We start from the raw sequence: 22,715 nt of genomic DNA on the forward strand, positions 1-22,715 counted from the left end.
GGCTCAAATGATATTCATATTGACATCAAGCAAATCTATAACCATCTGTGACAAGATGGTGTCTTTCTCTCCTCACTTCTGTTTCAGGCCAGCCACATGTATTTATTGAGTCCCTAGTGTGTTTCAGGAAATGTCAGGTATAGATACAATGTCTTCCTTCAAGGATACCACATTTAGTGAATAAAGATAGGCAGTGAACACATAAATACGATAATTTTGGATTATGATAAATGTTATAAAGGAAATAAAAAGTAATGTGATAGAAAATGATGGAGCAGGTAAGCTATACTTTAGATTGGGAAGTCTGAATGACATCTCTGAGGGGGTAGCCATTTGAGCTGTACCTAAAGGATGAAAAGCCAAAACATGGAAAACATATGAAAGAAAAGATACCCAAAGGGAACAAGTATAAGATCCAGAGAGAGAGAGAAAAGTGAGGTGGATATGTGCAGCAGAAAGAAGGCCAATGTGATTGAAACCCCATGGATAAATGAGAGATGGTAGGGGAGAAGATGGAGGAGGTAGATGGGGGCCAAGTCAAGTACTGCTTGGTAAGCCATGGTAAAGACCTTGAATTTTCATTCTAACTGCAACGGGAGGCCCAGGAGTTTTCCAAGCAAAGGGAGTGAGATAATCTAATGTACACTTTGAAAAGATTATGTAACTTTGATGAAGAGAATGGGCTGGAGTGGGGGTGAAGAGCACAGAATGCAGGCAGACTGGTTAGAAAGCTACTGCAGCTGTCCTAGTAAGAAATGAACACATATTCATCCTTTTCCTTGGGCTAGGAATATACCTTGGTAGGATAACAGAAGACATCCTTTTATAGTGCAACCCAAAGTAGAACAAAGTTAATATTACTAAGAGGTCAAAGGTATTGCAGGCTGTATAATGATTTCCTTGTCTTGTAGATAGTTAATTCAGAAGTCAGATGTTTACAAGCATTTAATTTATCCCCGACATCATGAGTTGAATCACAGTCTGTCCCTTGCTTCTTCCAGAGGGAAAACAAATGGAACTGAATGAGTAATAACCCCAATATGGAAGAAAGAGGAAAGTGATTGGAAGGAAAGGGTGGACAGGAATTTGGAGGAGGATGGGAGATTGGTGGAGGAAGAGAATTTGTGAGACTAAGGGGTCCATGAGAAAGAAATGAAGCGTGAAGATTTCTCAAGATTGAGGCTTCCTGGTTGAACAAGGAGGGATATGATAGCATGAGTGGCCTATCTCCAGGCTTGGTGTGGAGGTAAGGAGCAGCTGGGGCAAGTTGCATAAGGTAAAGCAGTTATTATTCAGCCAAAGGTGCATTCTTTATGGGGTGCAATAGTAGCCTTTACCTCAGTCTTAACAACTTAGAATCTTCACTTTTATATGGACTGTATGTATGACGGGTCAGCTAAAAGTAAGTGTTTTTTTTTTCTTTTTGGTAGTAATAGACTGCACCATCGTGGCCTTCCGATGTTAACAGTACATTGAGAAGTTCACACAAACAAAGAATTAGAGGTCTGCCTTGAGAAATAAAACCAACAACACTAATCACAATGCATGAAAATTAAAATGCTAAATTGACAAAAGTATCATTATTTGCATTACAAAATTAGTCACCATTTTATTAAAAAGTAAAAGATTTTCTCAAATAAAATACTTTTACTACTCATAAGTGGTATGGAAAAGAAACCAGAGATGAGTGATTAAGGAGATATTTTACGCTCCCCCCATTCCCCAGCTAAGCAGAACAAAACAAAACAAAACAAAATAAAACAAAAAACAACTTAGACTAATTTAATTCTTTCTTCCTGTTTTTAAGTAGGGGAAGTTGAAGTCCATTTTGAAGGAGTCCATTGAGCAAGAATTTGAGAAAGAGCATACCATTACTGACTAGCGGGACCACAGCTATTAATAAATGTCCATATGTTCTTGAGAAACATAAAAAATTATGTGTTTGAAATATGAAACTGTTTGTGATATAAGATATGGATATAGTCTTGTGCACTATGAAGCATAAGCCAAGATCTTTTTGTGAATGTAGTGCTAATTAAAATGGCATTTTTTTAAAGATTGAAAAAAAATTAATGCCATATATGATAGCACAAAGTTGACAAGGTTGTTCCCTCCTTCTTGTGAAGCCTCCAATTAACCAACCAGTTTAGGCTTTAATAAGGAATTTTTGAAAGTGACTTCCTTGTTCAAGGATTGTGTCTACCCTAGAAACATCTCCAACTTATCAGTGTATGAGAACTCTTTTTTAACTCATAAGGCAGTATTTTGTTATGCAACACAGACTTTTATATTAACGCCTTCGAAGAATGTTTTCACTGAAAAATGAATCAGAAAAGAAGAGACGAAGTGATGAAAAGTATCTAAAAATGTTTTTAAGTTTATTTTTAAAAATTTGGTCTTAGAGGCAGGGTGCGGTGGCTCACACCTGTAACCCCAGCACTTTGGGAGGCCAAGGCGGGCGGATCAGGATGTCAGGAGATCGAGACCATCCTGACTAACACAGTGAAAACCCCGTCTCTCCTAAAAAATACAAAAAATTAGCCGGGTGTGGTGGCAGGCGCCTGTAGTCCCAGCTACTCGGGTGGCTGAGGCAGGAGAATGGCGTGAACCCCGGAGGCGGAGCTTGCAGTGAGCCGAGATTGCGCCACTGCACTCCAGCCAGAGCGAGACTCCATCTCAAAATAAAATAAAATAAAATAAAAATTTGGTCTTAGATATTGGTCTAATGGCTCAAAGCCTGCTAGAAGCTGTTTTCCATTGACTGGAATTTTTATTTTTATTTTTTGGCATACCTGAAAATATCTTCATATTCTCCTCATTGAGCTTGTCATTTGCCATTTGTTATGACTTAACTACTGTGATCACTCATGACATCTACACTCACTGCCCCTGCCCCATCTCCCCATTCACTATCTAGCTCGGCAAAACCACAAACACGGTTCAGTCCAACTCTTCAACTTTTTAGTGCATGTACCATAGTTGTTGACTGCAGCTGGAGAAAAACACACATCATGCTGGCTACTCTTTAAAATCATAGTCATGAACCTCAGTTATATCCTTAATGCACTTTGAAAATCCTTTTGCACTTCCTTAGCCAAAACTCCCTCTTATTCTCCTAAATAACTCATTCACTTCTCTCCTGCTCTTAACTCCAACACTGTCTTTTTCTCCTCCTTACACTCACCTGATGATCATGCTCATTGTTTCACCAAGAAAACAAGAGGAACCAGATGAGAGTTTCTACTGGCACTTATCATAAAAATCTACAAATCTACTTGCTTCTCAAAGGGCAGTATAGGTAACTGAACTTGAGCTAAACAGCCTTTGTGCAAACGCTGGTTTGCCATGTACAAGATGGGTGACTTTGGTCAAATTATTTAAAATTACTATGCCTCAGTTTCTTTGATGTGATATGGGGATAAGAATGATATCTACTTCATGGTGTTGTTTTGGAGTATTCAAGGAGTTAAAAGTAATGTACTTAGAACACATAGAAAATGCAAGATAGATGTTAGCTGTTATTGTCATCTATCCTCCTTTTTGTTACAATGGATTAACTGTTTGTACACCACTCTAAGGCCAAACTCTCCCCTTGTGCTAAGAACCCACCTGTACTCACCTTCTCAAAGATTTTATTTCTATAACTGTTGCCCATCCCTGTTTATGTCATCAATTTTCCCCTCTATACTGGATCATTTCCATAGACACAGTAACTTCTGCAATATCCTCCAGATAAAAACATACTTATTTTTTAACCCTACATCTTCTCCTGCTATGTTTCTTTGTGAAACTAGTTCAAAGTGCTGTCCTTACCTCCTTTCCATTCATTCCCTCTCAAACTCACTCCAAATATTGACTCAGATGTTCCTCAAAAACTGCATTAGTCATGGTCACCAATGAGTTTTGTGTTGCCATTCCAATGCTCAGTTCTCAATTCTTCCTTTAATTAATCTATCAATAACATTTAGCATTGTTGATCATTTTTTATGGAAACACTTTCTTTATCTGGCTTCCAGAAAAAAAAATCTTTTATGGCAATCTTTCTATATCATTAGCAATTTCTTCTCAGTTTTTCTGCTGGATCTTCCACATCTTCCCCAACTTTAGATGTTGGACTGTCCCAGAGCTCAGGCTCATATCTCTCCTCTTCTCTACTTATACTCATACCTTAAGTGATCTTATCCAGTTCGATGACTTTCTTTTTTTCTTTTTTTTTTCTTTTTGAGACAGAGTTTCACTCTTGTTGCCCAGGCTGGAATGCAATGGTGTGATCTTGGCTCACTGCAACCTCTGCCTCCTGGGTTCAAGCAATTCTCGTGCCTCAGCCTCCTGAGTAGCTGGGATTACAGGTGCCTGCCACTATGCCCGGCTAATTTTTTGTTTTTTTTGTAGAGACAGGATTTCACCATGTTGGCTAGGCTGGTCTTGAACTCCTGACCTCAGGTGATCCACCCACTTCAGCCTCCCAAAGTGCTGGGATTACAAGCATGAGCCACCACACATGCCAGTTCAATGGCTTTCAATACCAACTCTCTGCCTCCACTTCCAAGTGTTCTAATTGTAGCTTTAGAAGTCACGTTTTGCCATCTTCCTGAACCTTCAGTGGCATATCTCTAAAATTTCCATGTGAAAATCTAATAGACAGTTTCTATTAGTATGTCAAAATAGAATTGTTCATCTTTTCTCAGTCTTCTACATTTCAAAAGCATGGACGTGGAATCATCCTGAGTAACAAATATTTGAAATATTATTTTTTGTTAATTTCGTTATTGGATTTTGCATAGGATAGAGTTAATATACAGCTGGACTGGGAAAACTCTATCCTTTTCTTTGGGAATACTTTTCTTTGGGAAAAAAGTTGCTTAGCTTTGGCTCTTGGCCAAAATAAGTCCAGTGAGATTTATGTGAGGTTTAAAGTCTGAAACTCTCCTAGCAACCTCTGGGCCATTTTGTTTTACTGACCCAAGATCCTACTGAGAACTTCTGCCTTGAGTGTTCATGAAGTTGAGATTCATCACACTGATTCTGGTGGTTCAATCTGGAGACGAAATGTGTGTATGTATGAATAAGGACCATGGGGCATTTGCACCTGTATATCTCTTGGCTCCCCTAACACTTGCCTATACTCTTTCTCTTGCTGCTTTGCTTTCTTTACTTATTTTTACATTTTTAATTGATATATAATAGTTTCTACATATTTTGGGAGTACATGTGCTATTTTGATACATGTGTACAATGTATAATTATCATATACTTTACTTTTAAATAAAAGCTTTATGTGAGTACTCTGTGTAGACTTTTATAAGTCCTTTCAAAAATTCAAACTTGTGAAGTATTTGCAAATTTTAATAATTAAAGTGAAGCAATGATGTGCTGAATTTGGCTTGCAGCAATGTACAAGAACTGAGTGTTAAAACTTCAATAATCATATGAGCCAGAGTGAAACAGCGATAGTTAAAAATTAAAGGCAGTAAATACTCAAAATGCATTATGTCTTCATTATTTTACATTTCGTTAGTATTCATGGTCTTGAGATTATTTGCATATGTTGTGTCTATATGATGGTGATATATAATAGAAGGCTACTGCTCATCCTTGCCTAAATTCATAGTTAGTGATGTCATGTACATAGCTTGAAATTGACCATGATGTATTTACACTGTGGAAATTGGCAAATGTTTTTAATTAGCTCCCACCCACTGGTATCAAGACCTCGTTGTTAGACACTAACCCCACACCACTGAATGTAATTATTTCTCATTTATATTTTTGAAAGAAATCTTCACTAGATGATGCAACTGGGCACAATTTCTGTGCCATAACATTACAAACTAGCTTTTGGCCATTGTGCCAGATGTGTTGTTAAATGCCCTAAGTACTGCCTGCTACTAGATGGTGGTGAATAAAGTTTCTTATCGGTTTTTGTTTTTCATAATTTCAATGCAGGAGAAAGTTTCAGAAGAATCTGTTTTTGAAACATTTCATGATGATATGTGTTAAGGGCATTTCAGACTTACAGTTCATAGTGAATAATGGATTTCAAAATAATCCAATTATATTAGAATATGTTGTTGTCCTGCATAATTATTATGCTTAATTGTGAAAATTAAATAATTATATTAACTTTATTTTTAAAATTTATTTTATTTTACTTTATTTTATTTTTTGAGATGGAACTTTGCTTTTTTTGACCGGGCTGGAGTGCAATGGTGCAATCTCGTCTCACTGCAACTTCCACCTCCCAAGTTCAAGTGATTCTCCCGTCTCAGCCTTTAGAGTAGCTGGGATTACAGGTGTGTGCCACCATGCCCGGCTAATTTTGTATTTTTAGTAGAGACAGAGTTTCACTATGTTGGCCAGGCTGGTCTCGAACTCCTGACCTCAGGTGATCCACCTGCCTCGGCTTCCCAAAGTGCTGGGATCACAGGCATGAGTGAGCCACTGCACTCGGCCAATATATTATACTTTCTTGTGTTGTTGCCTTAAAAATTAATTATCTTCATTTAAAATTTGTCACAATAGACACTCATGGTTGAGTAAACAAAACTTTATTTTCACTAAATATAGGAATACATGTTATACAAGAATCCATTAAATAACCACCTCAGGTTTTATAAATTTAGATTTATGCTCTTTAAGTCAGATTTATCTCATCTGCTAAAGACAACATTCAATGAGACAGAAATCACTAACCAGAGTAATGAGAGAGCATTCCCACATTACCTTTCCCAGGCATTTGATTAAAAAAAGAGAAGATTTTAAAAAATCAAACTAAGCCATCATCAGAGAAGGTAACTTAAGAGCCAGAGAGGTACTATGTTGTAAATTAATCTGGCATTTTTGTTTTAAAAGAAAATGTGAATTCTGAATTGTTAGTCCTCCTACCTATCCTTAATGTACTATAATAGCATTCTTCAAGAACAAGCATCTTAATGATCATGGAGAATTATTCTGGCAGCACCTCTATCTCCTGCTTAAACTCCTACTCCTCCCCTTACCTCCCTATCTCACCACGCTTAAAGAATAAAACCCATATTCTTTATTATGACTTGCAAATCCATAAAAAGCTTGACTTACTCTTCCTATTCATTATTCAAAACACAGTTCAGGTGTAACTCCCACCAGGCAGCCTTTCCTTATATCCCCAGGATGGTGGCTCCAGGTTGCCCCAGGTTTACACCTGTCACTACACTTTCCACAGGTGTAAAAATTATGCATCTGAATCTCCTACTAGACTGTGAGCCCCTCAAGGACTCTTTTTCATCTCTGCGGTCCTGGACTGGTGGCTGGCTTCATGGAGGTAGTCATGGTGTCCAGCTGAACAAAAATGAGATGCACTATCAGGATCTGGCTGCTACATGCTTCTTTTTTATGTCCTATCATGTCCTTGCCTGTAGCCTATGTTTCAACCACTCAATAAGTTGTGATTTCTAGAACATGCTATTATGTGTCTTTCCAAGTGGTGTACTCCAAGTCTGGGATGCCCTTCTCTGACATTTTTTTCCCTGATATATTCTCACTATGCTTTAAAAACTGGCTCACACTTTTTGTGAGACTTTTTATCCACTGTATTCTCATAGATTGTGTGCCTACTGTTTTAAGACACCATCTCAGTCCGGAAAGTTTCACAAAGTCAACAAATACAGTTTGTTTTTAGTTTACATTAATTTTGTCCTGACACCCCCAAAAGCTAAATTTTATTGCTAATTCTATCTTTTTTCCCTACTCAGATCCATACAAAGGATAAGCTTTTATTTCAATTCAACAAGTATTCTTAATTGCTTTTTAATTACATATGGAATATATGAATACATTATATTTGTGAAGAAAATGAACCCACTATAGATCAGGCTAATATTTTTTCCTATCGTCATTTCCAATTCTTGTCTCTTTCCTTCTCTGAGGTAATTCTTATTTTGCGAATCCTTCCAGATATTTTCATATATTTATTTATCTCTTTATAAACATGTACATGAATTTAAATACACTTATTAGCACCCATTAAAAATGTGCAGTTTTATTTAGTGTTTCTTTTCTTTTTAGTGGTATTATATTGAATTATATTCACTTAGTAAAATAACTCTTGATTAAATAGTTCCATTTCGTATAAAGAATTTCTAAAACAGAACTGTTTCTTACTCTAAGACCTACCTCCCTCTGTAAATCAATTTCTGCAAAAGTATGTGCAGAGCCTCAGTGAGAATTTTTGGATTAAGCATGTTTCAAATGAGTACTGCTGTGGCAGAATAATTGTATCAAATAAAGACAATTTACATTTAAGTTATTTGTCAAAGACTGATCTGTTAGATACAGTCGGTTTTACTGGGGAGGAGCTCTATGCCATGAAAGGATGGATGGAACTTGAGTCAGAACACTGACTCACCCATCTGTGGTGGTATTTTGGGGGTGGACCTCTCAGAAGACCAATCCAAGTAATATCTATTTTTTTTTTCTAAGTATCCAACTCAAAGGGAATTTACATTTCTTCCTTTAAATCACAGATCCATAGCTGTCATCACACTTGTTAAACAAGTTTCCTTTTCATTGTTTTTTGCTATTTTACCCAGCCCTTAAAATCTCAATTATCATTGCGGTTAGCACATTTACCAGAGAAGCGCTGATCAGGACAAAAGAAGTGCAGAACTTTTCTTTATATTTATTTACTTCAACAGCCATTATATCAGCACATTATGTATAGGTAAGTTGAGATTTGCTTGCCTAAAATTCTGACATCGATAGAATTAACACTATCTCCCCAATATGACTCCCACCCAAAGACTGCAGTAAAACAACTGAGTTTGGGTAAGAAAGTTGTAGTTTTTCCACAGCATTTTTGGTTTGCTGCATGGAGACAAACCTGTCATATACACTTGTGTTTGCAATCTATAGTTTTTTTGTAATGATTTGAGGAGTGCTTCAGAAAGGTAATGTGCAGCTAAACCTCCTGTGAATGAAAACTAATATGAATGTGTGACTGTTGTAGAGAGCAGGTAGCAGAGGGAACATTTTCTTTTCATATAAAACAAATGCTAAATTGTTGTTGATAGTGATGAGGATTAGGATTTCCTTGTATTTGTTTAACAACTCTTGCTTTCTAAAGGCTTTCATGAATATTATATTGAATCTCACAGTATCATTGCTTCATAAGTATTCTCTGTTGAACCATATGTAAATCTACATATTTTAAGTGTCAAATATTCATGAACCAGAATCGTATAATTATGTATTTACACATGTTATCTATTTTTAAAGTATCTAACTAGATAATTATCACAATAAGTGAACAGCGATCATTAATGGCAAAATTTTAAGAACATACTTTCAGCTCACAAGGAGTTTTCATCTATATACATAAAATATAGCAAAATTAACTGAATTTAACTTATAACACTTAATGTTTGGATAACTATGAAATATAAGTGCATACCTTACACAAATAGTTTTCTAAAATGTGTATTTTAAGTCAATAGTTGAACCCTTTAAGATATGTGTGTATGTGTTTATATATATATTCACGATATCAGTATTCATATGAAAATGTGATTTGACAGAGAACATTCACTGTGATAGAATATACTAAGAATTTTTCTTTAAGTAAAGTAAAAGGGTTTTTGTTGTGTGATTATTTCTTTTTTATTAAGGATGCTATTTTATTCATAACCCTGATGTTTTCTTATTACCAACATTTCTGATCTATCAATAAAAGAGTGATCAAACACATTTAAAAGTGGAAAAGAAACAGCATGATTGTTTTGTTTTGTTTTGCCTGCCAGGGAGTCATCACCTTTATGCTGAGTGGATATTGTTTCCTTTAAGGCACCTCCACCTTTTCTTTCATCATACTGACACTGAGAAGTTCTAACCTGAAAGATTTCAAGTTCATACTGAGAAGTTCTAACCTGAAAGATTTCAAGTTCATACTGAGAAGTTCTAACCTGAAAGATTTCAAAAGATTAAGCCATTCTTTTGAATAAATCCTTGTTACCTGGGAAAGGTTCAAGCCTTAATTCAGGGATTAGCTTCTCAGAATGAGGCATTAATCTGATTACATAGCAGAACATTGAGGGATTTAGAAACATGGTTTACTTTGCTTGTACATTTGAGAAGATCTTATTGAACTTTGTGCTTGCATGTGGGTGCCTGATGAATAGTTAAGAGAAAGAAAAAAAAATACCAGAAGTGGAAATAAAGACTTCAAAACCACATTTTATCAATTTCAAATTTTTTCTTAGAGTTAGTCCTATCAAATAGAATGAGGAACATCTCAGAAGAAGGCAATGTTTTAGATTTTTGCAGAGGAAATATTGAGAAGTTTACATCCAGGAGTTTTTTTTTATGGCAAAATATAATTTATGTTCTGTGCCCCCTCCGAGTAATTCCTTATGTGATTTTCCAGAAGAATTTGTTGTATGGACTACCAGAAATTGGCTAATAGCTGTTATTCTTTCTACTTGGGAAGTTTCTTTGCCATTTTTAGGCAGCTATTTAATCTATGTCATTGTCATAAAGTCTTTAGGTTACAAATTAAAGGTAGCTACAACCCAGAGAATCATCTGTGTTGTGACAAGAGATAATCAATATGGAAAACGGGATAAGGAATGAAAATATTAAATCCTATAGCAATTCTAATGAAATAAAGTTGAAAATTAGGAAGTCATTTCAGTTTTTCACCTTTAATCCACAGTGTCTGGGTGAATTCTAAAACATCATATTTGATTACATTTTAATAAATTTAGGTTTTTTTGTTCTTATAGAATACAACTTCTGAAAACAAACTGTAGAGATAAAATAAAACATTTGCCCAAATCTTTGCAAAGATCTTTTCTGAATTAAAAGCTTAACAATAAAACGAGCCAAAATAAGAAATGTATAAATGTATCCTCAATTAAAAAATGATTAAGGAAAAAAAGTAATTAGTAAGAGTTCACAGGAGACAGAAAAGTGAAAAAATGATGAGTTGAGATTAGAGAACCAACCAGTGAGTAAGGTAGTTTTGGTAGAGCTGAATGCTTATGAGATGAACTAAGTGTCGACACATCATTAAAAGATCAACAATATTTTAAATTTAACAATGAGGAAAAAATGCTCATTATTTAAGGGTATTTGAGAGATACTAAAGAATAAGATTGTGACATTCAGGAAGGGTATAAAAAGTTTGAGATAATTTAGCCATCATTGGAATGAAAACAAATGTTTGCCTTGGAAAAAGAAATACTGATTTTATCTAATTTTTAATATAATAAGTCATCTGACACACTGATCCAGTTTCTCAGCCTTGATTCTCTCTTATTTTTAGATAACTTCTAAATTTATACTTCCAAGTGTCAGTCCTCATTTAACTAAGAGTCTGACATCTCCAATTGTTTCCTGAAAATTTCAATGCTCCTCAAACTCAAAATATGAAAAATTTACAATTTTTTTCTCCCCAATTTATCTCTTCTAGATTTCATTTTATTCTCCCCTTCTTCTTGAGGCAAATTTGTGTCATTAACATATCCTTGTCCATTATCCATACAGTTAACTAATTACCAAGTTCTTGCATATATTTCACTCCTGTAAACTTTTTTGAATTCCTACTTTCTTTCTAATTCTCATCACCCAGAATCTCATCATTCCAGTCCCGTGGAATAGAATAGGCTCTTTCCTTATTGATTTTCTTTTACTTTCTTCCTCCTTTCAACTATTATCATGCATATTACCTGCAATTTCATCTTCCTAAGAACTACAAGCCCTCATGTTAGTCATTCCACAAGATAAAGTCAAAACTCTTTTGACTAGCCCTGAAGGCTTTACATAACTTGGGTCCCTCTGATCTTTCCTCCAAAATGTAGTTGCCCTTGATCTTTATTCATTCACTTATTCAACAAAAATTACCTTTAATTCTAGCCACTGTGCAATATCCTGGATATAAAAAATAACAAATAATCATGTGGTCCCAGATCACAGCATGCTAAAAACTAAAGGTAAAAAGACTGAAATGTAAAAATTAAAAAATACTATGAACGTAGGACATAATATGGTTGACCATGGAAGACTACAATGAAAAGGATATGACAGAGTTGAGTGATAAAATTTGAGTGGAAGCTCACAGGGTAGACTTGAGGTGAACATTTTAGGTGAAGGAACGGAGAGTGCAAGGGCATAGAGACATGAGTCTTATGTGTCCATAGAGCTGTAAAAGGTTTGAAATGTCTAGAACATAGGTTATTTGTTGGAAAGTGAGAGGAGATAGTGGCAGGTTTGGCCTAAGACAGGGACATGTGCAGTTTATTTATAGAAACTTGAAGAAAAGAGAGTTTGGGGCACAGATGAAGAGAAGTTCAGAAATATGATGATGGAATTGTAAATATTCTTTAGTGATGCCTTCCATTTTCTCAGTGGAATACTACAGTTACCAACTAGGAGTGAGGATGAGTCAGATGGTGCTGGAGGTTTGAGGAGAAAAATGGTATGAAATCATTTTCTAGAAAAATGAAAAAACATCAATAGAAGATGGATTTTAAAAAAGATCTTATATTCCTGAAATCATCAACCCAATTTATTTTTTCTATAATCCAATCTATCATACACAGTGCACCCACATGCTACTTCTAATCTGAAAAAAATATCTGAAAAAAAAACTGACAACGTGCCTTCATAGATTAAAGTCTTTCTGTATTTTACCATAAAGATAGTGTATAGTGTAGTGAGAATCTGCATCACCAGGATTATTAAAGTGCAAATTTCCAGGCCCTTACAGAAACGCTATTTCACTTGATCTGGAATAGGATTCCACCATCTGCAGTTTAATCACCTCAGGTGATTCTGATTAAGGTCACTCTCCAATTGCACTTGAAAGAGCCTCAATGCAGAAGTCAAAATCTCAACACCCTTGTGTGGTATCAAGGGTAATTCTTGCTCCTACTTCTCTGTTCATGTCAGGCACAGTTTTCTCGGGAAACAGAACCAATAGAAGATACAGATATACATACACACATATATACAAACATACACATACAGGTTTATTTTAAGGAATTGGCTCACACAACTGTGTGGTTTGAAAGTCTGAAGTCCATAGAACAAGTTGCCAGTCTGGAACTCGGGAAGGATTTTTATGTTATCATCTCAAAGCAGAATTTTTTCTTCTCCCAGAAACCTTCATTTTTGCTCTTAAGTTCTTCAACTGATTGGAAGAGGTTCACCCACATTATTAAAGGTAACCTCCTTTACTTAAAGTCAACTGATTATAAATGTTAGTTACAGCTATAGAATACCTTCACAGCAACATCTAAAGTAGTGTTTGACCAGACAGCTCAGCACCACAGCCTAGCCAAAGTTAACACATAAAATTAGCCATCATACTCTCCGAGGTCATCTTTGAATGATTCATGACTCAGTTTGCCATAACAAAATTGAATTGCTGGTCTTTCTTTAAGCATTGCATGTTGTTCCCTCTTCCTAGATGTCTTCCTATGTCATTTTGTCTAGAAAACTCCCACAGATCCTTATTTCAACTGAGATTGAGGCTCTCAATACAAATTTTTGCCTAAACAAGACATAGTGAAAATACCTGACATTGTAGATTCATCACGACATGCTTTTCTACGAAAGAGTTCTTTGAAACAGAGTAATAAATAAGCTAATAAGATAGATGGACAGTGCTCTAACACAGTATAGCACTTCATATTTGCACATGTTCTTTGTATAAAATAAAGACATAATAAATAATATAGGATCATGATCATACTCTAAAAGATTAATATGGGCTTAGGCATAAAGAACTTCTAAGACATTTCCCTTCCCTTCCCCACCCCTCTGACCTGACAAGATCTTCACTTACTGATACTCTGTTTCTAATCCTTGACCATGGGAGGGAGCAAGGTGCCAAGTATCGATAACTTGTAACCAACCACTATACTCCTAAATGTAACCTCATAACAGATTTAGAGAGGTTCAATCAAAAGCTTTAAGGCAAGCTGATTTTTTTAAATCTTTGTTTCTTCCTCTCACTCTTCCTCCCTCCCTCTGCTCTCCCTTTCTTCCTCCTTTTTAAAATGTCTTTTATTACTATTGTGTCTGAATTGTAGAGTTTCTAGGGGCGAGCAGGAGACAAGAAATACAGATTTAAAATGACTGTGGTATTTCTGATAGAGCCTTCATATTCATATCATCCTTTACTTGCAGACCAGTCATGGCTTCCCGTACATCTGTGTCACTATGGATGATTGCCCTTCTTGTGTTTGGAGTGTTGGCAATCTTTGGAATAACTATTGGTCTCCTGGTTCATTTTCTGGCAGTAGGTTAGTAAATAATACATTTTATTTATTTCATTTTATTGTAATCTTTATTTCAATTTCTACAAAAGATAAAAAAAAAATGGAAACAATGAATTATCTCCCTTTAAAATGGCACCAGGAACCACAGATTACAGAAATAAGCGTTGCTAACATTTGTCAAACACTGTATTGCAGACATCTTTTTCACTATACACAGATAAAATAATGGATATTCATACACAGACATGAATGCACAGATAGACTTTGGAAAACATAAGAAAAGTTGGAGTCATTTTTTAAAAATGCTATGTTTTAACTTTAGATATTATATCATTTATATCCTACTATGAAAGACAAGAAAATCACGTATTTGTACTTTTCATTTTCCTCCTACACTTCTCAGTAGTTTGTTAGCAATATTATTCTTACTACATTGTCAACATTTGTAACACTTTGTTCTGGTCTGTAATAAATGTTGCTACAGTTGTTTAGTTTGGAATATATATTTAGATGGAGCATATACTCATCATCAACTCTTTCTTCACGGTATTGCTACGCCTGGGTGTTGTTTTTTTTCCTCCAAAGTTAGTGCACTCATAAATAATCAAAGAGTTACTCAGAGTTTTTCTTATGCAAACACAGCTCCTCCTTCACTATCCCTGTTTTCCACTTCTCAAACACAACCACTTTCAATTCTTTGATTCTTAATATTGCTGTGTTCTAATTTTTCAATTGTTGGCATCATCTGTTCACTTTCTACTACGGAAGAATGAAGATTCTGTACACATTCATACTCTGGCAACATACCAGTCATTTTGGGATTTCCCTTTAGCAGCATCCTGAGATTTACCTTCAACTATCTGTTGAATCTGACACCCTAATGCCTGAATTCCATATTTCTTTTTTATTATTGCATTCATTCAGCTGTAGTGGAGTATATACTCCAGGAGCTTTCTGGGAAAGGGTTATGCTGGGAAGTGTACATTTTTGCCAACTTGTGTGCCTGAAAATGTCTTAATTCTACCCTTTACCTTAATTAATAATATCATATTCTAAGTGGAAAGCAATTTTTCCTCTGAATTTTGATGCTAATACTCTGTTGTCTTATTGCCTTCAAAGTTCCTGTCAAGAAGTCTGATGACATTTTGATTCTAGAGTCTTTGAGGAAACCTCTTCTACCCTGTCCTTCATGTTCTGAAACCTCATTGGATTTTTTTTCTTTGTCCACAGTATTTTGAAATTTCATGGTAATGTGACAGAGTGGAGATCTTATTTTCATCTGTTGTGCTGACATTTAGTGGGCTATGTCAACCTGAAAATTCACTGTACTTCAGTTCCTGGAAATTTTCTTGGATTATGTCTTTGTTGATTTCCTGTCCTTCATGCTCTCTTTCTGAAGCTCCTGTTATTTTGACAGTGAGACTCCTAAATATGACATGTAATTTTTTAATCTTTTCCTTTATGTTTTTCATTTCTTCATCTTTTTAAAAAAAATCACTTTCTTGGCTGGGTGCGGTGGCTCATGCCTGTAATCCCAGCACTTTGGGAGGCCAAGGCGGGTGGATCACGAGGTCAGGAGATTGAGACCATCCTGGCCAACATGATGAAATGCCATCTCTACTAAAAATACAAAAATTAGCTGGGCATGGTGGTGTGTGCCTCTAGTCCCAGCTACTTGGGAGGCTGAGGCAGGAGAATTGCTTGAACCCAGGAGGCAGAAGTTCCAGTGAGCCAAGATTGCACCACTGTACTCCAGACTGGCAACAGAGTGAGACTCCATCTCAAAAAAAAAAAAAAAAAATCAAGTTCTTGATTTTCTCAAGTTTACTTTCTAAACTTTCTATTGATTTCTTATTTCTGTTATTATATATTTAAATTCTGAGATATCTGTCTAATTATCTAAATGTTCCTTTATATAACATCGTGATCGTATTTCTTACACTTCCTCTGAGGATAATAATGTTTAAATTTTTTTTTGCCTGAATAGTCTTTTTCTTCCAAGGTTTTCTTTGGTTATTTTGGTCATATTTCTTATTTCACATTTTTCTCAAATATATGTTGATCCTTTGGTGTCTGCAAATTTTTAAGATTGGGAATCAAAGACCTGACTGAAGGAAGTGCCTATTGGTGATGGTTTTTATTACAGATGTTCTATCTGGTTAGATGTTTTGTTGAGAGAACCTAAATTACCAGTATATTTAGGTATTTTCTCTTGGATTGGTCGGAATTCTTAGACAGGGGAAAATTCTTCCCTTGTTCTGCATGAATATAATATTTGCTGGTAGCTTTCTGTAGTCAAGTTGGGAAGACTCCAGCATAGATATTTTGAGTGTGGTGCACCTGACCTCAACTGTTTCAGTCTCCATGGTCTGAAAACCTTAGCAGTTGGGAAAGACACTGGGAGCTAGTTGTTTCAATCAATTTTTCTCGTTTTATTTTCACTTCTTCTATTCTTACTTCCATGATTGCCTGGTACCATTTAAGCTGCTCTTTTAAGACAGCACATGCCTTTACTTTTCCCACTACAATATAAGGTTTTAGGTTTCTTGAGTCTGTTAGGCGAATTACTACTCACCTGTCTCCAGCTTTCACAATGCTGTTGTTGCCTCCTTTCCCATTATCATTGTCTTTATGAGTTAACTTCTTTAAAACCCCAAACCACACAATTTTCCTATCATTTTAGTGGGATTTGGGGAAGAAACACGTATAGATGCATTTATTAAATTTATCATCTTTAAGTGAAAGTTCTTGATTCTTGAGTTTCTTATTATGACTAATCTCTAGGCTTGTTATAGGTCTTCTTGAAGTCATTCTTATTAGATTTTGAGCTGCTGAAATTCCTGAGATTTTACATGCATAACAATAGATAAGCAAAAAACGTATTTGTTTATATTATCTTTTCTTTAGAACTTTGTAAACTTTTCCCACTGTATTTTTGTAAATTTAGTGTTGTCAAAGAAAAGATCCTGACCATTTCCTATTTGTAAATAGAAATGTAAATTATTTTGTTGTTTTTTTCTGCCAAATCATCACAAGATTATTTATGCTATAGATTCATCAAATCCACTCAGTCTTAGTATTCTGTTCATCCTTTAATTTTTCTTTGAACAAATGGGCCCTTTAAAGCGACAGATTTAAACTTCTTTGTTGAGTTCTTTTTTCAGGGCCGCCAATTATGCATTTGTTGGACCTCCTTTTCCTTTCATATTGTTTATTCCTTCAACAGTTTTAGTTTCTCTTTTCAATTTTATTTTATTTGTTTTGCTCAAGCCTGTCCTCATGTTACAAGATTTTTAAAAATCTGTATCTGTTCTTCTCAATGTGGCTTTTATCTCTGATAGTCTTATTTTCCTCTGCCATTCCTTTACTAAATTCTGCAGCTTACTTGTCTTCTTCACTAAATGGTTGTACATTGTTTAATTCTTTTGTATACTGCATCTTTGGGACCATTGGAATTAGCTGTTAACACATTTTTGTTCCCTTGGTAATTCCTCTTCTAGTTTTTAAAAATATTTTTTCTTCCTTTTGGCTTTTTTTCCTCCAAGATCTACGAAGTTCCCTACTGCATTATTTGTAACTACTATTTACTCTTTGGAGTTTGGGATAGACGTTTTCTAAATACTGTAAGAAGTGGGCCTAGAGGGTAGATTATAGGCTGAGGGAGTGTTTTTTTTTTAAATTGACATATAGTAATTGTATATATTTGTAAGGTTTAGCATGATATTTAGATATATGTATACAATATGTAATGATCAAGTCAGGGTAATTAATGTATTCATCACCTCAAATATTATCTATTTATTTTTGTCGAGAACACTCAACATTTTTTCTTCTAGCTATTTGAAAATACATAATAAATTATTGTTAAATATAGTCATCCTACAGTGCTTTAGAAGACAAGAAATTATTCCTCCTGCCTAACAGTAATTTTGATTTTGTATCTGTTAACACACCTCTTCCTATTCCCCTTCTCCTACACTTTCCAGCTTCTAGTAACCACTATTCTACTCTCTGCATCTATGAGATCAAAGTTTTTAGCTTCTACATGTAAGTGTGAACATGCAGTATTTATCTTTCTGTGCCTGCCTGGCTTATTTTATTTAATGTCCCCCATTCATGTTGCTGAAAATGACAGGATTCCATTTTTTTATGACAGAATGGTATCTCATGATGTATATATGCCACATTTTCTTTACCTATTCATCTGTTGATGGACACTTAGGGCTATTGTGAATAGTGCTGCAATAAACATGAGAGCAAAGATTTCTTTTTGACAAACTAATTTTCTTTCCTTTGGATATGTATATACCCAGTAGTAAGATTGCTGGACAATATGGTAGTTCTATTTCTAGCTTTTTGAAGAAACTTCATACTGTTTTCCATAATGGCTCTATTAATTTAAAATCTCTACCAACATTGTGTAAGAGCTCCCTTTTCTCCACATCCTTGCCAGCATTCGTTATTTTTGGTCTTTTTATAACAGCCATTCTAACTGGGGTAAGATTATATTTCATTGTGGTTTTGATATGCATTTCCCTGATGGTTAATGATGTTGAGCATTTTATTTTATTTTATTTCATTTATTTATTTTTTTGAGACAGAGTTTCGCTCTTTCACCCAGGCTGGAGTGAAGTGGCACGATCTTGGCTCACTGCAACCTCCACCCCCCAGATTCAAGTGATTCTCCTCCCTCAGCCTCCTGTGTAGCTGGGATTATAAGCGCCCATCACCAAGCCCGGCTAATTTTTGTATTTTTAGTAGAGACAGGGTTTCACCATGTTGGTCAGGCTGGTCTCAAACTCCTGACCTCAGGTGATCCACCTGCCTTGGCCTCCCAAAGTGCTAGGAGGTGTGAGCCACCACGCCCAGCCAAGCATTTTAAAAAATAGACCTGATGTCCCTTTGTCTTCTTTTGAAAAATGTCTATTCAGATCGACTGCCTATTTTTAGTTGGATTTCTTTTTCTGCTGAGTTCCTTGTATATTTCAGATATTAAATATTAATCCCTTGTTGGATGAATAGTTTCCTTCTATTCTTCAGGTTGTCTCTTTACTCTATTGATAGTTTTCTTTGTTGTGATGAAGTTTTTTAGTTTGATATAATCCCATTCGTCTACTTTTGCTTTTATTACCTGTGCTTTTGAAGTCTTATTCATAAAACATTTGCCCAGACTAATGTCTTAGGGCATTTCCTCTATGTTTTCCTCAAGTAATTTTACAGTTCTGTGCCTTACATTTAACTCTGTAAGTCACCCTGATTTGATTTTTGTGTACAATGTAAGAGAGGGGTCTAGTGTCATTCTTCTGTATGTGGATATCCAGTTTCCCCAGCACCATTTTTTGAAAAGATTGTCCTTTCCCCAATGTATGCTCTTGGTGCTTTTGTCAAAAATCAGATAACTGTAAATATGTACCACACGATTTTTGTAACTATAGCTTTGTTGAAGTATACGTTGTATATGTTGAAGTCAGGTAGTGTGATGCCTCCAGCTTTGTTCTTTTTGCTCAGGATTGCTTTGGCTATTTGGGTCTTTTGTGGTTCCAAAACAATTTTAGGATTGTTTTTTCTATTTCTGTGAAAAATGTCATTGGTTAAAAAAGTCATTGGTGTTTTGATAAGAGTTGCATTAAATCTGTAGATTGCTTTGAGTAGTATAGTCATTTTATCAACATTAATTATTCCATTCCATGAACATGTGTTGTCTTTTAATTTTTTTGAGTGTCTTCTATTTCTTTCCTCAGAGTTTTGTAGTTTTCTTTATAGAGATCTTTCACCTCCTTGGTTAAATTCATTTCATGATTCTCTTTTTCTGTAGCTATTGTAATTGGGATTGTTTCCTTGATTTATTTTTCAACCAGTTTGTTATTGATGTATAAAAATGCTACTGATTTTTATATGTTAATTTTTAATCTTGAAACTTACTTGAGTTCATCTATCAGTTGTAAGAATGTTTTGGTTACGTCTTTAGTTTTTTTTTAAATATAAGATTATGTCACCTGTAAACAGGGACAATTTAACTTTCTCTTTTCTAATTATGGATGTTTTTTCCCTTAATGCTCTGTCTCGGACTTCCAGCCTGAGGGAGTCTGCAGTTTATATCTTCCTCTATTATCTCAAAAATTGTCTTATCTAATTGTTGTTTTCTTTAACCCCAGGGTCCATTTAGTTTCATTTTTTAAGAGGTAAGAAGATGGGGTGGCCCTGAAGAAATCTCCCTAATTTGCAGACTCTCTGAACTATGATATAGTAATTTCTGATGTCCTTTCTTTTTTTTCCCCCAGCTTACCTTCAGCAAGTTGCCTTAGCTGGAAGATTGGATCATATACAATAAAAAGTCACAATTGTAATATTTCACTTTTATTTATTTATTTTTGTTTATTTTTTTATTATACTCTAAGTTTTAGGGTACATGTGCACAACGTGCAAGTTTGTTACATATGTATACATGTGCCATGTTGGCGTGCTGCTCCCATTAACTCGTCATTTAACATTAGGTATATCTCCTAATGCTATCCCTCCCCCCTCCCCCAACCCCAAAACAGGCCCCGGTGTGTAATGTTCCGCTTCCTGTGTCCATGTGCTCTCATTGTTCAATTCCCATCTATGAGTGAGAATATGTGGTGTTTGGTTTTTTGTCCTTGCGATAGTTTGCTGAGAATGATGATTTCCAGCTTCATCCATGTCCCTACAAAGGACATGAACTCATCATTTTTTATGGCTGCATAGTATTCCATAGGGTATATGTGCCACATTTTCTTGATCCAGTCTATCATTGTTGGACATTTGGGTTGGTTCCAAGTCTTTGCTATTGTGAATAGTGCCGCAATAAACATACGTGTGCATGTGTCTTTACAGCAGCATGTTTTGTAATCCTTTGGGTATATACTCAGTAATGGGAATGCTGGGTCAAATGGTATTTCTAGTTCTAGATCCCTGAGGAATCGCCACACTGATTTCCACAATGGTTGAACTAGTTTACAGTCCCACCAACAGTGTAAAAGTGTTCCTATTTCTCCACATCCTCTCCAGCACCTGTTGTTTCCTGACTTTTTAATGATTGTCATTCTAACTGGTGTGAGATGGTATCTCATTGTGGTTTTGATTTGCATTTCTCTGATGGCCAGTGATGATGAGCATTTTTTCATGTGTCTTCTGGCTGCATAAATGTCTTCTTTTGAGAAGTGTCTGTTCATGTCCTTTGCCCACTTTTTGATGGGTTTGTTTGTTTTTTTTCTTGTAAATTTGTTTGAGTTCATTGTAGATTCTGGATATTAGCCCTTTGTCAGATGAGTAGGTTGCGAAAATTTTCTCCCATTTTGTGGGTTGCCTGTTCACTCTGATGGTAGTTTCTTTTGCTGTGCAGAAGCTCTTTAGTTTAATTAGATCCCATTTGTCAATTTTGGCTTTTGTTGCCATTGCTTTTGGTGTTTTAGACATGAAGTCCTTGCCCATGCCTATGTCCTGAATGGTAATGCCTAGGTTTTCTTCTAGGGTTTTTATGGTTTTAGGTCTAATGTTTAAGACTTTAATCCATCTTGAATTAATTTTTGTATAAGGTGTAAGGAAGGGATCCAGTTTTAGCTTTCTACATATGGCTAGCCAGTTTTCCCAGCACCATTTATTAAATAGGGAATCCTTTCCCCATTGCTTGTTTTTGTCAGGTTTGTCAAAGATCAGACAGTTGTAGATGTGCGGCATTATTTCTGAGGGCTCTGTTCTGTTCCATTGATCTATATCTCTGTTTTGGTACCAGTACCATGCTGTTTCGGTTACTGTAGCCTTGTAGTATAGTTTGAAGTCAGGTAGCGTGATGCCTCCAGCTTTGTTCTTTTGGCTTAGGATTGACTTGGCGATGCGGGCTCTTTTTTGGTTCCATATGAACTTTAAAGTAGTTTTTTCCAATTCTGTGAAGAAAGGCATTGGTAGCTTGATGGGGATGGCATTGAATCTATAAATTACCTTGGGCAGTATGGCCATTTTCACGATATTGATTCTTCCTACCCATGAGCATGGAATGTTCTTCCATTTGCTTGTATCCTCTTTTATTTCATTGAGCAGTGGTTTGTAATTCTCCTTGAAGAGGTCCTTCACGTCCCCTGTAAGTTGGATTCCTAGGTATTTTATTCTCTTTGAAGCAATTGTGAATGGGAGTTCACTCATGATTTGGCTCTCTGTTTGTCTGTTATTGGTGTGTAAGAATGCTTGTGATTTTTGTACATTGATTTTGTATCCTGAGACTTTGCTGAAGTTGCTTCTCAGCTTAAGGAGATTTTGGGCTGAGACGATGGGGTTTTCTAGATATACAATCATGTCATCTGCAAACAGGGACAATTTGACTTCCTCTTTTCCTAATTGAATACCCTTTATTTCCTTCTCCTGCCTAATTGCCCTGGCCAGAACTTCCAACACTATGTTGAATAGGAGTGGTGAGAGAGGGCATCCCTGTCTTGTGCCAGTTTT

General features: G+C 35.6%; 1 pseudogene; it reads left to right on the plus strand.

The window, feature by feature from the left end:
• The first annotated feature begins 1,214 nt into the window (after positions 1-1,214).
• The window catches only part of LOC100613572 (transmembrane protease serine 11B-like protein), a 35,594-nt pseudogene continuing 14,093 nt past the window's right edge, over positions 1,215-22,715 (plus strand).

The sequence above is a fragment of the Pan troglodytes genome, chromosome 3, assembly GCF_028858775.2.
Source record: "Pan troglodytes isolate AG18354 chromosome 3, NHGRI_mPanTro3-v2.0_pri, whole genome shotgun sequence".
Classification (NCBI taxonomy): domain Eukaryota; kingdom Metazoa; phylum Chordata; class Mammalia; order Primates; family Hominidae; genus Pan; species Pan troglodytes.